Source organism: Oryx dammah, unplaced genomic scaffold, assembly GCF_014754425.2.
Source record: "Oryx dammah isolate SB20612 unplaced genomic scaffold, SCBI_Odam_1.1 HiC_scaffold_11, whole genome shotgun sequence".
Lineage (NCBI taxonomy): Eukaryota > Metazoa > Chordata > Mammalia > Artiodactyla > Bovidae > Oryx > Oryx dammah.
In genome coordinates, this window is record NW_024070195.1 from 48,865,615 (window position 1) to 48,872,123 (window position 6,509).

Below are 6,509 nucleotides of genomic sequence, written 5' to 3' on the forward strand. Positions count from 1 at the left end.
AGATTGATGTGAGAAGTACTCAAACAAAGATTGTTTATAATGAAATCATCGTAGGTAGAAAACTAGTACTATAAATTGTTTGCCAAAGAAAGGTAGATTACCAAGTACCCTACATTTGCATATTTGGTTTGATTTTCCCCATTTTTCCTCATAGAAATCCTCTGAAGTACAAATTAGAATTGATGTTTTACAGATTTTAGGTTATGGGTCCATAACCTGCAGAGTCTCTTGCAGAATCCACTCAAACGACTGAAATAGGATACACTGAATGGTTTAACAGCAAATGCCTCAGTTAGTGATAAACAGTGCAGGTAGTCCACACATAAGACTCTTAATAACATTTGTAAATGCAGATACTTTCTCGTGTCTGTTTATCATGGATGACCAGTCCCAACCAATTAGTTTTGTACTTCAATATTTTAAATCAATTCTATATCCTACAGCTGCTTATTCCAGGCACTTTATTCTTCTGACAATTCCTTGAATCTGCCAAGCCTGATGTTTCTCTGCCCACCTTGTTCTTTCTGCCTAGGACACTGTTTCACCCAAGAGGTTTACACACAATTAACCACCAGCAGCATAACAAAGGGCCCACTCATCCCCTCATCCTGCCTGAGTTTTCTTTTATATTCTACTGAGAAGGCAATGGCACCCGACTCCAGTACTGTTGCCTGGAAAATCCCATGGATGGAGGAACCTGGAAAGCTGCAGTCCATGGGGTCGCTGAGGGTCTGACATGACTGAGTGACTTCACTTTCACTTTTCACTTTCATGCATTGGAGAAGGAAATGGCAACCCATTCCAGTATTCTTGCCTGGAGAATCCCAGGGACGGGGAAGCCTGGTGGGCTGCTGTCTGTGAGGTCGCACAGAGTCGGACACGACTGAATTGACTTAGTAGTAGTAGTAGTCACTTCCTAAGGTTTCCCCTAACAATTACATATATTTGTTTATGTATTCAAAATCTGCTCATCTCTCTCTAAAATATGTTTACCACTATATTTGAGGATGAGATCGTTTCTCTCAGTTTGGGATCAGAGATTGTCACGGATTTTAAGCATCCAGATGGTATGACAGTGCCAGTTATCCTGCCTTGTCAGAGTTTGCTGGTGATGACAAGGGAATCTAGATACCTTTGGACCCATGGAATCACACCCAGAAAATTTGATACTGTTCAAGCATCCCAGGGTCACAAAAGTGGAGTTATCACCAGTGATGTTGAAGACTTGACTTTAAATAAGAGGGGAACACGGACATCATTTACATTTAGAAAGTGAAACAAACACCTTGTAATTGTAGTTACCCTTTGGTCTGTGATAGCAGATGAAGGAGACTCCTGTATCATTTCCAGGGAGTGATAAAGAAGCCTTATAACTGGAGCAAGATTATGTCCATCAGGTTTATGAAGAAATTGCTAGGCACTTCAGCAGCACGAGACACCCCCCTTGGCCACATATAGTCGAGTTTTTGAAAGCTTTGCCAAGTGGTTCATTAGTTGCTGATATTGGATGTGGAAATGGAAAGTATCTTGGCATCAGTAAGGAGTTATAGAGAGAGGCAATATCAGGGCTTTGTCTGTGATGCTTTGGCAGTACCAATCCACAGTGGATCTTGTGATGCTTGCATTTCCATTGCTGTTATTCACCATTTTGCTACAGCAGAGTGTAGAGTGGCAGCTCTCCAAGAACTTGTTCGACTCCTAAGACCTGATGGGAAGGCACTCACCTATGTTTGGACTATGGAGCAAGAATATAATAAGAAGTCCAAGTATCTTAGAGAAAACAGAACTAGCCAAGGCATGAAAGAGGGAATCAGCAATGATACATCAGTGCCAGAGTTGCTTGTGAAGCAGTTGCCTATTGTAGGCAATCAAGACTCAGCACATTCTGTCTCCTCCATAAATGACTTTCAAGATAGAGGATGTAATTCAAGGAATGTTGCTAATTCCAAGTTGCCTATTCATACTAACAGGACTTCTTTTCATTCTCAAGACTTACTGGTTCCCTGGCACTTTAAGGAAAATCCTGGTAAGGACAAGCGTGTTGAGCCATTTGGTCCATTAGGATCCTGTGACCCAGGTCCTGTGTTTCATCATTATTACCATGTGTTTTGTGAGGGAGAATTGGAAGCTGCCTGCCAGACTTTGAGTAATATCAGCATACTGTAAAGTTAGTATAATCAGGGGAACTGGTGTGTAATCCTTCAAAAGGTCTGATTATCTCTATGAACATATATATAGGGAAGAAGTGCTCAATTTTTTTAATGAGATTAAATTACCTATATTTTTTAATTAAAATGTGCAGAAAAGTTTCAAAGGAGAGTGCCTGTGAGAAATTTGAAAGTAGAGACTAGTTAGGATATATTCAGTCTACTACTGCTGCTGCTGCTGCTGCTGCTAAGTCACTTCAGTTGTGTCCTACTCTGTGTGACCCCATAGACAGCAGCCCACCAGGCTCCACCATCCCTGGGATTCTCCAGGCAAGAACTACTACTGCTGACATCACTTAATCCATGATGGAGGAACAAGGATGGTTTTTAAAAGTAATTGAAGTAGTTTGTGAAATATTTTTGACCTGAGGGTAAGAGTACTGCATTTTGAAGATAAAATTTTGTTATAAAGTGTTGCTAAATGAACTATATTATGTAGAATCTTAATGAAATAATCACATAACATTTTATCAATAATAAAATATTCCTGTTCAGTAGAAAATTGTCTGAAATTTTATCTGTGATTGTTAGCTCTGTAAAATAACAGATGATAACCACTCTGTCACTGCACTTTACTAGCACAGGGCTTGACACATCATAGGTACTCAGTAAAATTTTAGTCAGTTGGATAGTACCCATACATGAAGGTAGGGGTTTTCATCCAATAAAAACTTACTGAAACTGTACAATGTACTAGTCACTATTTTAAGTTCTGGGAGGGGAACAGTGAACAAGAAAAATATAAAGTCGATGCCCTTTTTGAGATTTATTCTAGAAGGAAAGGCAGACAATAAGCAAAGCAGGACATGGGTTTGATCCCTGGATCAGGAAACTCCCCTGGAGAAGGGAATGGCAACCCAGTCCAGTATTCTTGCCTAGAAAGTTCCATTGACAGAGGAGCCTGGTGGCCTGTGTAGTCCATGGAGTCACAAAGAGTCGGACACGACTAAGTGACTTCATAGTCATAGTCATATTCCCTGAACCTAGAACTGTCTGGTTCATAAGGACAGCACAAAAATGTGTTTTAATAAATGAGTGAATTTCAATGGCTGTTTCTTAGTGTTCATGCTGCTGATGGCAACTAGATGCCATTTAAACTTCTCCACATTAAGAAAAGGGAACCCCCCTACACTATTGGTGGGAATGTAAATTGATGCAGCCACTATGGAGAACAGTATGGAGGTTCCTCAAAACACTGCAAAAGAACTACCATATAATCCAGCAATCCCACTCCTGGGCATATATCTGGACAAAACTAATTTAACCAATACAGAATTGTAAAGTAAAATAAAAAATAAATTAAAAAAAATAAAACAAAACAAAAATAAAATGATACATGTATTCCAGTGTTCACTGTAGCATTATTTACAACAACCAAGACATGGAAGCAAACTAAATGTCCATTGGTAGATGAATGGATAAAAGAAAATATAATACATATATACTGAATACTATTCAGCCATAAAAAAAGAATGAAATAATGCCATTTGCAGCAACATGGATGGACCTAGAGATTATCATACTAAGTGGAATAAGTCAAAAAGAGAATGAAAAATATCATGATTCCACTTATTGTATTATGGAATCTAAACTATGATACAAATGAACTCATCTACCAAGCAGAAACAGACTCTCAGATCTAGAGGACAGAATTATGGTTGCCAAGGGGGAGAAATGTAGGCGAGGGGTGGATTGAAAGTTTGAAATTAGTGGATGGAACGAGAAGAACTAGAATATATAGAATGGATAAACAAGAAGGTCCTACTGTATGGCACAAGGAACTATAGTCAATATCCTATGACACACAGTAATGGAAAATAATATGAAAAAGAACATATATATATATATGTATAACTGAATCACTTTGTTGTACAGAAGAAATGAACATAACATTGTAAATCAACTATACATGAACCAAAAAATAAATTTCTCCACATAATGGGGAAATCTTTCTTTCCCCAAAGAGTGAACTAAGATTGTCCCATGGTAGTTTTTGGGAGGGTGAAGTAGGCACTTTCACACTTTTAAGAAAATCAGCTCCTCAGTAGTCAGAAACTGCCCAGTCTACTAGTTCTAGCTGAAAAGTTAATTTGCCAATCTCTTTGCTTTTTTTTTTTTTTTGTATCTCCATTTTTTTTCAGACTGCATATGATATAAAACAATAAAATTTTGCTATTTAGATCAGTGGTAAAGACATTTGTCCTTAAAACAGAAAAGAAGTTAAATGAACCAGTAACTAAAAAGTTGGGCATTGCTATCCATCCACAAAAGGATAGTAATAAACTCACATTCCCTGTCTGTAACATGAAGAGGAGGGTGGCATACCTTGATTTATCTCAACAAGGCATCAAGGCATTTTGTAATTATAATCATATGAAACAGTTCTTTCTTTCTTTCTTTCTTTTTTTTTTGAGCAAAGAAATTGTCTCTTTTATTGAGTCTTTCAAGTAGATGATCTTTTTTTTTAATTGAAGTCTATTCGTTTTACAATGTTGGGTTAATTTCTACTGTATAGAAGTGTGAGTCATTTACACCCTTTTTTACATTCTTTTCCATTATGGTTTATCACAGGGTATTGAATAGTTCCCTATAGTTCCCTATACTATGTTGCTGCTTCTGCTGCTGAGTCGCTTCAGTCGTGTCTGACTCTGTGCAACCCCATAGACGGCAGCCCACCAGGCTCCTCTGTCCCTGGGATTCTCCAAGCAAGAACACTGGAGTGGGTTGCCATTTCCTGCTCCTTGCATGAAGTGAAAAGTGAAAGTGAAGTCGCTCAGTCGTGTCCGACTCTTAGTGACCCCATGGACTGCACCCTACCAGGCTCCTCCGTCCATGGGATTTTCCAGGCAAGAGTACTGGAGTGGGTTGCCATTGCCTTCTCCACTATACCATGCAGTAAGGCCTTATTGTTAGTCCATCCTATATATAATAGTTTGTATGTTCTAACACCAAACTCCCATTCCATTCCTCCCTCAACTTGGTAACCACAAGTCTGTTCTCTATGCCCAGTCTTGAAACAGTTCATTTTATTTTTTAAATCAAACATAACATTATTTTTAAAATAGGAATGATTGCACACCATTATGCAGTGCTTGTGAAGGCTGGGCATTCTTCTAAGGGCTTTTTTTTTTTTTAACTGGAGGAAAATTGCTTTACAATATTACATTGGTTTCTGCAGTTCATTTTAATGAGGTTTTTTGGCATAGTCTTGTCAAAATATCCTGGCTAACTGCATTAATTCACTTTTTCTGTAGTGAGGAGGTCATTGAGTTAGTATGGCAGCAGACATCTCTTTCATCTTTATCATTCTACTATTTAAATCTTTTCTTTGTTTTTTATAACAAGCATTATATTAAGTCTGTTCTAGCTTGATAACTGGGGTAAGGGAACATTCTTCACTGAACAAACAGGAAATCAGTGGAAGATTATCAATGTGCTCAGCATCTCCCTGCCTTTAGAAGAGATTTCACACTTTCTTCTCATCTTGTACCGTATGCTCCCTAATGAGTTTTGTGTTAGGTGAGTCCTCATCATGAAATTTATTTCCTTCCACAGTCCCTGACACTGGCCATCTCTCTTGACAGTTCCTTTTATCAAGAGAGAAGAAATCCACCTAGAGATTGGAATCACTTCTCTCTATGTATACTTCTCTTCCAATCACAAAAGTAATTCAAAGTCTGCCCTTAGAAAGACAAAAAAGTGACTATCCTATTTTTCATTTCTCCATTGTCAATATACTTATCATATCTATCACTCTATACCTACATTGAAAGAAAAAGTTATTCAATGCGTGGCTAACTAAGTGATTCATTTTGCAGCTTTGATTATTGAATTGCATGATGTGGCTTGATGTTATATTCACATGTGTTTAGAGAAAAACTCTTAAGTGGAAAATGTCTGCCCTAATAGTTTGTAAATAATTTTATTTTATTGAATATATGATTTCTTAGTGATGTTAGATTATACCCTGGGGAACATTTCACTGATTATGCTGTATGCTAGCTTTGCCCATGACAACTCCACTATTCACAACTAGATTATTATTATGTTTCAAAACTAGGTTATCATGTATCAAACCTTGTCAACACACAAATATATTTTTGAAAGATTTTTTTTTTTCAGATGACAGATTTCTTCTTTTCTTTTCCAATTTAGCCAGCTCTTTGCCATCAGGTGGCCAAAATATTGGAGCTTCAGCTTCAACATTAGTCCTTCCAATGAATATTCAGGACTGATTTCCTTTAGGATTGACTGGTTGGATCTCCTTGTTGTCCAAGGGACTCTCAAGAGTCTTCTGCAGCA

The 6,509-nt window shown here is 37.8% G+C and overlaps 1 pseudogene; it reads left to right on the forward strand.

The window, feature by feature from the left end:
* Positions 1 to 985: 985 nt before the first annotated feature.
* On the forward strand, positions 986 to 2,214 carry LOC120869799 (annotated as a pseudogene).
* Positions 2,215 to 6,509: the final 4,295 nt, after the last annotated feature.